The following is a 13,504-nucleotide window of genomic DNA, read 5'->3' as shown; positions in this document are numbered from 1 at the left end:
ATCATATCATCCTCCCACACCACATCACACATGCACAGTTCTTGAAAGAGAAGTATTCTAGAACTCAGAAGAGAAGGAGCACCATGAAATTATGGCTCCCACTTGCTGTGGGAAAGACAGTCTTGAATTTATGTTCACTCTGGATGGGTTCCACTCTTTCTTTCTGTCACTGTAGTTCAAAGTGCTACCATAGGCAGCTCTAACCAAAGTAAATGTGTGACATTAGCTTGAAAAACTGTCTCCTGTGCAAAGCGTTCAAGGTAAGTCATGCAAGTTTGCAAAGACTGGCCTGTATAACCAGGCCGGGTGATACTTTGTGCACTGTGGGTGGGGAAAACAAGGCCTGTATTCAGATGGACCCATTTTCCCTGCTGTCAACAAGGGGACTTTGATGAGGTTTGTCCCCTGTTAAGAGATGGGACATTGGAGACTCGTGTGTTTGGATGTATTGCCTCGCAACCAAATTGAATGTTATCCATTTGCAGTCCTTTCTTGCCAAGAAATATCAGTCCTTGCTTTTATAATGGAGTCCTGTATAAATTCTATTCAGAATGTTGCAATGCCATCAAAACACGGAATTTTCCATGACTTCAAATCCAGCTTCTTCCACACAACTTACAACTTCAATTTTGGTTTCATTCCAAGCAGCATTCTGCAAAACAAAGTATCTTCCTTACATGTCTTTTAGAGAACATCTCATCTCTCTTGATGGTTTTTGTTTGTTTTTTAAAAATTGGTTTGAAGTAACTTTTATATAACACCTAATATCCTTAGCAAATAAGAAAACTTAAATGGGAATAGAGAAAAACTATCCATGGACTTATCTTACAAATATATCCTACTGCTTTTTCCTCAGCTCCTTTCAACACATAATGGTGTTCTTTACAGTTCAGTGATGAGGTAACAGGGACACACAGCTTCACCTTTATAAAACATATTACTACTACTACTACTATTGATGTTCTGCCAATGAGATATGTCCCTCTAGCCATTGCATAAGTGTATGAATTATTTTCTTTAAAATGTCATATAATATTTTAAGTATATTTTGTATTTTGGGGGTCCTGGTTTTGTTCTGAACCCAAATCCTTGTACATGTTAGGCTGATATTCTCCCTCGGAAATACACTCCCACTTGGATGTAATCCATTTTAATATTTCTATCATATTCCACTCACCAATTGCAATAATATAAATTTGAGGCTAAATATGTAGTTCAGTTGGTAGAGTTCTTGCCTAGCATGTACAAAGCCCCGACTTGGATTCCTCAGCACTAAATAAAGCCAGTGTGGGGGTTGTTGTCTATAATCTCAGCACTTAGGAGGTGAAGAGGCAGATCAGAAATTCAAGGTAATACTTAATTACATATTCACTTTGAGGCCACCCTGTGCTACATGGGACCCTATCTCGAGAAATGAAAAGATTCTAGTAAATTACAGCATTTATTTTTAATCTAATTTTGGATATAACACATTAAAAAAAGCTAATAATAATTAGAAACTGTTAAAAATATCACTTATTTTTCCCCTATGTACTCATCCAGCATATTTTTAACATCCATCCACTCTAGATGTGGTGTTATATATATTGGATGTCATCTGAGAAACACAGCAGACATGCTTCCTGAATGACATACTTTATATTGTTTACAGTGGGCATAATGAAGAGAAGAATTCTCTCTGGTTACCACTGGAAAAAAGTCAACTTGAAACTCATCTCTAATAAGTTTGAAAACTCAGAGTGAAATCTAAACAAAAAACCAAAATGTTAACTGTCTATTGAGTGTTGTAAAATAATCTCTCAGCTGAAGTCTGAAGAAACAAAAACTTGCCTAGCAACATTCCCAGGATGACTGCAGGCTTCCAAGCCCCAATGCCTTTGAGCATTCCTAGCAAGTATGGAGGTGCAAGTCACAGTGAGCCCAGAGATCCATTGCTTTTGCCTCTGTGTGTTCAAACGAGTGTTCATGATGTTATTGTTCAAACTATGCAGTGTAATAGCCACCCATACAGCATTTGCAATGTGCTGATTTGAAGTGATTTTAAGAGAGATTTATACTGTGGTGCAGAATGTGTAGAGTCTGAGCAAATATTGTACCACTGTGCATCAGGGCTTAAATATTACAGCTTTCAACATCCTACAATGGGTCTTGACACATTACCCTCACTAGGGAAGGAGCAGCTGTCAAAGCAGAAAGCTTCATTTTCCACTAGTCAGGTACTTCCCAAGGGGCATGGTGCCCATAGTACTAATGGACCTTATTTTCTTGAATCAGTATCACCGTGGGTAGAATGCATGGCTGGAATGTCACCACTGCATGTCACCCAGCTGTGGTCAGCTCTCTACTTGCTCACATGCCATCTTAGGTTAAAACCTTAGGCCAGAATACTGGTAACACCATACACAACTACATGTTTCAGTCCCTACTTCTCAGTGCCTGTCTCACCCCTCCTCTCTCTTTCCCCACAATCTTTTCATGTAAAACTCTGTAATGGGGACACAGAGTAAGTTATCCTGAGAAGCCAGGCAATGCTGACATTAATCCTTTGCATACTCTGAAAAGCAGCCTGTCTATCCCAAGTCATTATTCGACACACATGACTTGACTTTAATTAATACAAACCAGAAGCTCAGAAAGTAAGCTCTTAAGCCAGTTTCATCCACCAACCTCAGAATATTAACAGAATCCTTCCAGGCTCTATAGGGAAATTAGATACCAGCCTTCAAATGTTCTATTAAGAGAACAGGACAAATGACTGAAGCGGCCAAGTTTAACTTTAGTGTATATCCTCAGCTACAACAAAGAGGAATGAACAGTGCACATTCAGAAGAACAGAAGCAGATCCACACAGGACCTGCTCCTTTCTGAAGAGCTATAGATACACCAGCGTGGGTGGGCTGTTCCCTCAATGAAGAATACAAGGAACAAATACAGGGTATCATGACTCTCTGGCCCACCTCAATTCTTTACTTCAGTAGTTTAGAATCATATTGCCTATAAAGCATCCCAAAGTAATCTAAAGAAAATTTGGGGTTTACTGAAATTAACCATTTTGATGAATTTTCATCAGCCCATTTTTTCCTATAACTGGCCATGAGATGCTTCATCCACATCTGCTGAAGAAACTTCTAAGTCTGTTAAAAAAAAAAAAAATCATTGATCTAAACTGGAGGTCAGTGAATAAAGCCCAGTCTGGCTTATTACCTCTTTTTGTATTCATTAGCACACATTATATGGACACACTCCTCATAACAAACAATTCTACCTTAAATGTTTATTATGTCTTTATAGGAAGAGTTTGCTGCCCAAGATTTCAATAGCCACTTGACTGAAAGATATGAACAATCAAATGCAATAACTATACACAGAAAATCTTGAAATGTTGCTGAAAGAAACTAAGGAAGACCTTGATGTGTGGCGATTCTGACAATAGTATTAAGATGTTGTTTTTCCTCTGACTTAACCACAGACTCTAAATTTACCACAGACTTCCAGCTTCCTGCCTTTAATTCAGTCAAGTGGATCTATGAGTCTAGGGCCAGCTTGGTCTACATAGCAAGTTTTAGCCAAGCCAGAGCTACCCAGTGATAACTTGTCTAAAAAGGGAAAAAAAAATCCAGCTGTCTATCTTCCCCCATCCCCTCCCCACCACTCTTTTTCTCCCTTATGGGAAGTGGCAGGTGGGCTTTAAACTGTATGTAATAATTCCAGATTTAACTAAAGTGTATTGAGGGAAAATCATTCTGAGAGACCTCAGCCTACATCATGTCAAGTTTTATAACAAAGCTATAGCAATTGTGATGATATTGTTTTGTCAGGATCTAATCTATGTCTCTTATGTACCAAAAAAGGAGCTTAAGATTTCTGTTGTTGGAGGAATTATCAGAGATCAGGTAAAAGATGATGGGCATGAAATGGAAATTCAAGTTTAACTGGCAAGAGCCCTTATGATTGATTAAGAAGTTCACTAAATGTAGACACAATACTAACATCTACAAATGCGCGCGCGCGCACACACACACACACACGCACACACACACACACACACACACACACAAAGCGGGAGGAGAGCAGAGGGAGAGAGAGATATACATATCGGTATTGCCTGGTACATGTATACACAGACATACAGAGAGAGCTTGAGGTTCATTCCAGAGCACTTGGAATAGCACCTCTTTGTGTCTTTAAACATTACCTCAGAATCAGTCACCACAAGGAGATCTTTGATGTTGCTCTTAGGGGCTGGAACTGGTGGGAATAACTTGATCCATATGCGACACCTGAAAACAGGGAAGGAACTGAATGAGTATAACAGTCCTCTGGCCTGAATTTCTACTCCTACATTAACCGAGTAAGTTCCATGTGTAACTATGTTGGTTAAGATGGTTAAACATCTTCATCATTGAAAACCTTGAAGGGCTGCCAGGCTGGGATGTGGCTTCTGAGATCTCCAGCAAAGAGGAAGTCTTAACTGTTTCACATTGGGCTTATTGCCAGGCCTGACTTCTGAAGATGGGTCGCTAGCAGCATCCTTTGTTTGGTTTCTTGTTCACTGTTCATTCTAGCTTTCCTCCTTCAACTATGCCAAAATCACAGTTCCTTCTCATCTTTCCCTTTCCTTTGAACTGCTGCCCATCACCCGCAGGCATCTAAATATAACAGTTAATGAATAATAGCCTTTAACACAGAAGTTATTCCCTAAGATTTTTAGGCTAAAAAGGAACTTTGCCTTAGCAATTGAGAGGGAAAAAGAGAGGTGGGTGAAGGGGAAATGCAGCCTTTTGCAAGGCGGGATAGGATATCTGTGCAGGCTTTTGCGAATCTGCATTTGATGTAAAGACAGTCACTCTGGACTGGTAACCTGAAAGCCAGGTAGAGGTCAACCAGTGACCACTAAGACCCATATGTGAAGGCAGTGTGTTGACTTCAGACTTGGATGGACTTGCTGCCTTTTTATAGGAGATGTCAAAAGACAAGCAAGTATGGAAGGAAAGCTGTGAAGGAAAAGAATACAGTGGCAAAAACCTCTATAAATATTAAAATATCATCAACTAATTTGAGGGTGTGTGGTGACCGAGGACTGTGCTGTCCTGTCTAGCTCCTGTATGCTGTGTATGCCATGTTTTATTTTAGCTGGAAACAGTATGCTCTAAATTGCACCTGATAATAAGCAGTGTGCACAGCAGACTGCAAAGTCAGCCCCTGAATGTAAGGAATACCTACACTCTGCAGATGAGTGAGAAAATTAACAAGATGAAGCAGGCGGTTGCTGGAAACACAATGAAATGCCATTCTGCCAAGGGCTTCTTCTCCTTTCCTAGTGAGAGGAAGAGACAGCGAAAGCAAAGTCAGAACCGGGGAAAATAATCAAAATGATAAGGATGGGTTATCTGAGGTTTGAGTTGAAGTTCCTAGGCAAGGATAAATGACTGAACCCTGGGCCTTAGGTGTCTCACCTGCTGAAAGTGCTAATACCCATCTCACAAAGCTGTTATGAAGAGGAAAGGAAACCATGGCAGCGAGGCTTCTTAATTATTAATTTAAGCAGGATTAATTCAGCCCATCAGCCAGTGCTTTAGAGTTCACGTCTACCCTGGACCACCCAGATACTGGCACTAAAAGCTTCAGAGGCGTAGTAGGGTCTTGGGTGGCAAAGCCACAACATCATAAGGCTACTCAATAACCTCATTAGAGTACAGTGAAACTTTGTTTTTATCTACTTGGAAATGAAACTTCTGGAGGAAGAAAATGTTCATAGTTAGCAATGCAGATGTCCGAGTCCACAGTGAACAATTTGTGTCTGTGAGCATAATAGCACTTTTACCCTTATCCCCATTCCACAGATCAGGGAAGTAAAGGCTGTCGTTGTCAGCACAGGAAGTTTTCTGAATACTATCCTATCTTCTAATTTGTTCTTATTTTATATCCGGGACATTCTTCTCTGGGCTTTAAAGACTACATCAGACTGTGAGAAGGGTAGGGGGATGTGCAGTGTTGTTTGTCTGTTTGATCTTAGGCATACTCTCCTGAAAAATCAAAGGTCCCCGACTACATGGTGTTGGGAGAAATGATGTTCTTGCTATGATGCCTTACTTTCAGAACACAAAAGCAAATCCTGAGTTCTAGTCAGTTTTCTTTCCTAGGGGAAAAGATGACTAACTCACTCATTCATACATTTAGCAAGTGTCTGTTAAGCTCTTATCGGGCATACAAGTTACTGTGGCCCACTCGTTAAGAGCTTGGAGCTGCAGCTTGGAGTTTATCAGGGGAGATCTGCAGAGAGCAAAAATGACTCAGGCCATGATTTGATGATCTCTGTTCTATGTGGGTACCATGGTGAGGTTCAAACAGTGCTACACTGGGATCAAAACATTCCAGACCTCAGTTTTTCTATAATTTCTTCATTCAAATCCCACACATTGTTCAAGAATCACAGGAGATTAATGCTAGTAATTCTTGCTTTTCCCCCATCTCTTCCCCCGTTACCTTCTCAGCATCCTTGGCCAGGTTTCTCCTCTACCTTCCCAAAGCTTTCATCTCTTCCTTTCTGCTTTTAAATATTCATAGAGTCCTTTATCTTGACTAAGCCATGAGCCTTCTCTGCCATCTTCCACAGCTATCATCAAATACTCCTCTCAATGCCCAGGCTGGTGTCTTGACTAAAGATTCCAACTGATGCACTGTCATATCTCAGAAACTACTTTTAAAGTCACTGGTAATGTCTTCCTAGTAAAACCCCCCAAAGACATCTTGTTTCCTGTCTGACTTGATGTCTTCTGGTCTCTCCCCTAAATTTCTTCATTTCCTTTAACATAAATTTTGGGACACGGTCTCATGCACCCCTAGACTGGCCTCAAACTCAATATGTAGTAGATGAACTTCTGGTCTTCCTGTCTCCACTTTCTTAGTGCTCAACCACACCTAGTTTATGTCATGCTAGGGATCAAATCCGTTGCTGTGTGCATGCTAAGCAAGCACTCTACCAAGTGAGGCACACCCCAGCCCATTTTGAAAAAAAATTATTAGCATGTGTTATTTGTTCAAAATCACAGGATTCATTAAGATATATATATATATATATATATACAGATGATATAGATATAGATATAGATATAGATATAGATATAGATATAGATATAGATATAGATATAGTTATAGATATAGATATAGATATAGATATAGATATAGATATAGATCCCATTGCCATCCCCATTTGAATTCAAACTGTCCACAGCTGAGTTAAGGGAAGCCTGGGCACTTTACTGAGATGGTCTCACTCTTCTATGGCACTTTCTGTTTCTTTTAAAATTGCAGCTGGAGCCCTTTCAGGGCAACCCCTTGACTATTTGTCATTTTCGTCTGTTCTTTGAGCACGGAAAAGTTTGTTTGTCTGACTACATATTTTGATTCCATGAAACCCACAAAGTCGTTTCCTTTTCCTGCCCCTGCCCTAGGTATAGATTATAAAATCCCCCATAGCCCAAACTCACTTGAGTCTTTTTGCAAACCTGAGAAGAGTCACAACCAAATTTGTGTTCTTCATTTCATCAGACCTATTCTCAGCCAGACAGAGTGCTGCATGGCTGTAATCTCAGAATTTTAATGGCAAAGGTATAAGGACAGTGAGTTAGAGACACTCCTCCACCTATGGGAGGCGGTGAGAGCCTGCCTCTAAACAAACAAAGGAAGGGAAAACACACAATCAACAAGTACTTCTTTCACCAGCTTCTGCATTTCAGTCTCTGCCTTACAAGACCCAAACTGAATCCTTGGAGATACTTAAATTGATTCCAGTTTTCATAGCCCGTTTCTTCTTCGCCCCCTCAGTACACATGAGCTCTATGTACAGTCACAAATGCGAGGCTCCACGCTTCTGACTCCTGCATCTATCCTTACATAGTAGTCTGGAGACCTGGATTCCAGACCCAGTTTTCAGTGAAGCAGAACATCTGGGGGCTTGGTAGTCTCATCTCTAACCAAGTTAAAGCATGACATCCTTGAAATCCCTCCCCAACAGACAAGCTTTTTACTGGTAGTAATTATTCTACCATCACTTCATTACATTACCCTTTAGACAGACTAATTTTACAAAAACAGTATTTTTTAATGCTAATAGCTTGAAAGTTGTAAAGCATAAAAATATAAAAGTCATCATTCACAAGGATTAACTAAGAACTTATTCGTTACACATATTTTGTATGTACTTGTTTTGAGTGATCAGGCACAGCATACACCTTTAATTTACTTCCAAAAGCCCCCATGCAGATGGAAACGCTGGAGAAGAGAATGGCAGAGAGGTTACCAGAGGACACAAAACTGTCAGAGAAAATGAAAACAAAGCCCAGGATTGGCTAGTGATTGTATCCCTGAACGTAATGGAGGGTTCCCAGTCCATTCCTCTCCATCTATAAAACTGAGGATGTGCTATGTGTGTTGGAACTTTACTTGGTGTATTCTAGGTGTCTCTTTACTTAATGCACACTATGTGTTTATTTTGTTAATGTAGTCTAGATATTTCTTTGTGATCAAGAATCACTGCAACCAACATCTGCAACATTGTAGCAAAGCTTGTTTGGTGTTTTGATCTATATTTACAAGCTAAGATTTTCTGCTCTGCAAACTTCCAGTGCCCTTGATAGTCCCAGGCTACAGATGGGATTGAATCACTTCATTAAAACCCTAAACTAGGGCTGGAGAGACAGTAGGGCAATTAAAAGCTTACACTGCCTTTGCACAGGGCTGGAGTTTGCTTCCCCAACACCCACATTAAGCTATGTAGAACCATCTGTGGTGTGGCTCTGGCTCCACATGATCTGATACCTTCTGGCCACTGAAGGTACCACACTCAGACACACTGACATACATAGATATTAAAAAATCTTTAAAATCCCAAGTCTGTCTTTTTCTTTTTTTAAATGTTTTTTGTCTGTTATAAGCAGGCATTAGCACACCTTGGAATGACAAGAGGTACCTGTCACTCCAGCACTTGGGAGACAGAGGCAGGAAGATAATTACAAGTCAGAAGCCAGCCTGGTAAATTCCAGGCCAGTCAGGGCTGCAAAGTATGATAATGTTTGTTGTTGTTTGCTTTTCTTCTCCATTCAAAAAAAATGAAAGTCATTACCCATGTTGTCTATTTGTTCATCACTGTTACAAACACAGTAAAACTTTGAGTCCTGTGAAAAGAACAAAAGTGCTATAAATATTATCATGGTCACACGCTCAATAATTTGTGGCTCAGCTTGTATAATAACCACTGGCCTGATATGCCCAGTCCTGATAACAGTACCGTTGTCTTCTGACCATGATTACAAAAATCTTTTCAGTTATACCACTGGTTTATACCCCTTACCTCTCTCTTCCTTAGATAAGTGAAGATTCAGAGTGACTGAGCAAACATCAGGGAGGCAACTGACTTTATGTCATCCAACTGAAAAAGAAAGTTCTCACTACATGGATATGACTGTGTAGGAAACAGAGGCATGGGCGGGGTTAACCTGGCCTCCCCAGACTCCCCTTCTGTATCACCACGTGAAGAAGAGTAGAACTCATATTCAAGACCACAAGCACTATAAACTTGACCTCAAAGAAAATATGTTGACAGGTAAATCCAAGGCAAGAAAGCATGTTCAAATGCTTTTGAGAAAAAAAAATGTGTTTCTTTTATGATGAAAGGTTGTAGGTACCAAGGCACATAGGTGCAGATCATGGGACAACTTTTAGGAGTCAGTTCTCACTCTACTTTCACCAAGTAGGTCTCAGGGATTGAACCAGGTCATCAGGCTTGTCAGCAAGCACCTTACCTGTGAGCTATATCACAAGTTGTTTTTATTAATGAGAGAGACAGAGAGAGAGAGAGAGAGAGAGAAATCCAAGAAAGAGCCTTCTATTGACTCGCAGAAGGCAGAGCAGGAGAGCAGATCCCACCAATTTCACTACTGCAAAAGCTGAAATGTTTGCAGATATCCTGGAATACATGACTTCAGAGTTTTCCTTTCCTAATCTCATGGGCAAGGCTCTAGGCTTGATCCTGAGGCTGGAGCTTTAGCAGGAGGGGATGAAAAGAACAAAAGGAGAAAGTTCTAGGTAATGTGAATCATTTGTCTGACTTAAGGGGCATTCCTTACACTCTGTAATCATTTTGAAGCCACTGATGTTTCTTAAGAAATTGTTGAGCACTCTCTCACTTGGTTATACAGAGATGAGTTTTTGAGAGGGAAGGCTATGCATAGCCTGTCCTATTGAAAGCCCACCAGCCCATTCACCTCATTTCTAGGTGCTGGGCAGACCTTACCAACTCAGTGTATTTAGAGAACTTGGTCATATGGTTCTGTTGACTTTGGTTCCCATTATTTCTGACAGCTCAGCCAATTGATCTTAAAGTAAGGAACTTTATGGAAACATTGGGTGGGATGGGATGGGATGGTGACGACAGAGGTTAGGGCATCTCTAGGTGATGATAGGCTAGCTTTCCTAGCTGCCTCTGCCTACCTTGGAAGCTCCATCAAATGACTCACATCTTGGTACTGTAGACACTCTGGCTCTAGACAAGGTGCATTTGATTCCTAGGCCTATTTCACCTGTTCCACAAGTTTGTACTTTGAGTGCTTCAGTATTGACTTTGAATCTCACTCTGACTCAACAATAGGTTTGAAGCAAAAGCACTAATTGGTAAATTTATGGAGCTCTTCAAATAAAGCAGCCCTGCTGTGTTTTTAAACCAGCATGTGGTGGGAGAAGTTGAAATGGCATCAACAGGGTTGAGTAATTAAGATGGTGTCAATATGTTAGTCTATGATACAGGGTTTAACTAGATTCCTGTGGCTTTCCTCTTTGGGAGGGCGAAGCTGCAGTGTCCAAAGTCACTTCCTGTGACTGAGCTTCCTTGGCAGCTTTCAGGCAGATTTTGTGAGATCAACTAGTTTAAGGAGCCAAGGAGAAAATAACAGCAAAACAAAAGGTAGGGGGCAGCAAAATGGTTTGTAGCAAACCCAAGACACACACAATGCTGTACTCTCCCGGTAAAGGACAGTGTGGCAAGGCCTTGAAGACTGCACTGTGGACATGAACGACTTGACAAGCTCAGGACTGAGTGGAAGCCGATTGGTTTTCATACCTCCCTCCCACCCTGCAGGCCCAGGTACAGTTTCTTTCTCTTCTGCAGGCTTCCCACAAAGAACTTTTGGCTTCCAGAGCTCCCACAAACTCAGAATTCTTCCCCGTGACAGCTATGGAGCCTGCTTCCATGAAGCTGCTAAGGCAGCTGCAGGCTGGCTGCAGAGGGGGGCAGGTATCAGGCAGAAGTAAGTAAGTAACTCAGGACACAGAGGCTCAGGCCTAGTTCTGGCTCTTGCTGCTGAGGTGAGCTTCCTTGAGCAGTGTATTTGTTTCACTTTGTATATTGTGTTCAAGTTGGGGTAGGAGCAAACGGGTTCACAAAGTGCTTAGCATCTGTGCCAGTTCACAGGAGCCAATCAATCCATGTTTGTGGTAATTATGATTGGGATTAATGTGTTGTGTCGAGCAAAGGCACTGAGTTAATTTCTCTAGATCCTCAAGGGAAAAGCACAATTGCAGTGCCATTGGAATCCTCGGGTCAAGAGACACAAACACCAGAATTATGGGTATAAAGAAAGGAAGGGGTCGGAAGTCATGGTTAGTCTCACTCCTCAAGAAACAGAATTAAGATTCACATTGCATTGGGCTGGGGAGATGGCTTAGTGGGTACAGTAGCTTATCACACAGCCTGAGCACCTGCCTCCAGATCTATGAAACCCACATAAAAGCCTAACCTAGCAGTCCAGGCATCTGTAATTGTGCCAAAGAAAGGAGACCTCTATAGAGGTCTGAGGACCAGCTAGCCTGATGTATACAACTGCCAAAAGCCTAATGCTAAATCAAAGGTTGTTCTCTGATTTCCACAGTGTACTGTGACACAAGCATGCACATACTCGTGTGCTGCACTCATAAAGAAACACATACACACACACACACACACACACCCAACATGGAAACTTGTACAACATGGAAACTTTTGAAAAAACCCACCCTTGGAAATGAATGTTGCACAACATGGAAACTTTTGAAAAAAGCCACCCTTGGAGATGAATGTAAATGACTTCATTGCTTGGCCTAAATGGAGCCTGAGTAGGCCAAGAACTAGCAGAATGTCACATCTCTGCAGCACTCTACATCCCAAGCCTGGTCTACCTCTATACCTCAGTTTCTCTGGCTGGAATACTACAAATGGGGCAAGGGAGTATCAGTGGGTATGCACAGGTGGAAAGGCAATCATTTTGCCAAGTCCCAGGCCTAGGCCCAGAGCTTACAAGCTTTGAGCAGAACTCTGTCTTCTTTTACGCTCATCTTTTTACTAAGGAAATGATATTTGGGCAGATAGTGTAGATACTATAAGCTTGTCCCTCATAGGCCCAGGTCAAGGCCTACGGATAGAGACCTTCCTTGATCTAAATTGTTAAGCACAGAAAAATGATTGGTATGGCCACCAAGAGAAGTGGCCACTTCTGAAAACAAAACAAAACAACCAAACCAAAAAACTCCAAACAAGCAAGCAAACAAAAATCTTAGCATTAGGGGACAGAGCCTGAAAGCTTATTGCTACCTTTCCTTCAAGGTTGTGGGACAGCCCACAGAACCCTGGTGGTCCAGACTGAGGTTTATCAGGCAAGATTCAGCCAGCCTTGAAACCACAGAAGCCAGAGTCAAAGGAAGCAGTTTGACTCAACTCCAATGTCTACCAAGCTGAAATCCCCACTTTCAAAGAAAAACCCAAAGTCACGTCTGTGACAGTAGCCCAAGCGGGGTTTTCCTTATTGCAGCTGGGCTAGCTATTTTTCTTTCCAAGCATTTCCCCCCTCTGTGTTGACACAGAGCCTCCCTTCTCTTACCTCATGAATATTTGACATGGCATAAGTCTTTTTGGAAGCCTAGAGCAAGTGAAGCTGGCTCTTTCCCTTCACCTGTTTCCCTTTCTTCTTTCCTTTCCTGGTTTGTACTGTGTCTCACCACAGAGTGAGAACTTAAAAAGAGAGGACTAGAAGACAGGAGAGAGAGAGACAGAGAATGGCAAACAGACAGGCAGATGAAGCAGGGCATAGGAGAAACCCACAGGTACAGGAGAAGAAGGTGAAGAACTGGGCCTTGACGTTCTTTGACAGGCCACAGAGCATGAAGGAAATACTCTCAGCGATCTAATAACCCCATCTCCTCCCAGATTTTGAGCTCATAAGCTCCAGGTAGAGGTAAATTGCTTCAAATATCTCTCATGAACACCAAGTCAAAGAAAAACAGCTTTCCCTCTGTCCAGCACACACTCCTACGTGCTATGTTGGCTTTTGTTTAGCTCTGACAGTATGGTCACCACACATGTCCCCTTGCACATTCACACCCTGGCTCACACCATAGCAGGAAAGTGAAGGTCGGGACCTCCTATGAGTACCATGTCTTTATTGCTGAGGGATTTGTCCAGTAGCAGCAGCAACCA

The 13,504-nt window shown here is 41.6% G+C and overlaps 1 pseudogene; it reads right to left on the bottom strand.

Annotated features, from left to right (window-relative positions):
- Positions 1-423: 423 nt before the first annotated feature.
- The window catches only part of LOC127214521 (interleukin-5 receptor subunit alpha-like), a 39,083-nt pseudogene continuing 26,002 nt past the window's right edge, over positions 424-13,504 (bottom strand).

This window comes from Phodopus roborovskii, unplaced genomic scaffold (genome assembly GCF_943737965.1).
Source record: "Phodopus roborovskii unplaced genomic scaffold, PHOROB, whole genome shotgun sequence".
Lineage (NCBI taxonomy): Eukaryota > Metazoa > Chordata > Mammalia > Rodentia > Cricetidae > Phodopus > Phodopus roborovskii.
Note: the sequence above shows the minus strand (reverse complement) of the source record. Positions and strands in the feature narration are given on the sequence as shown.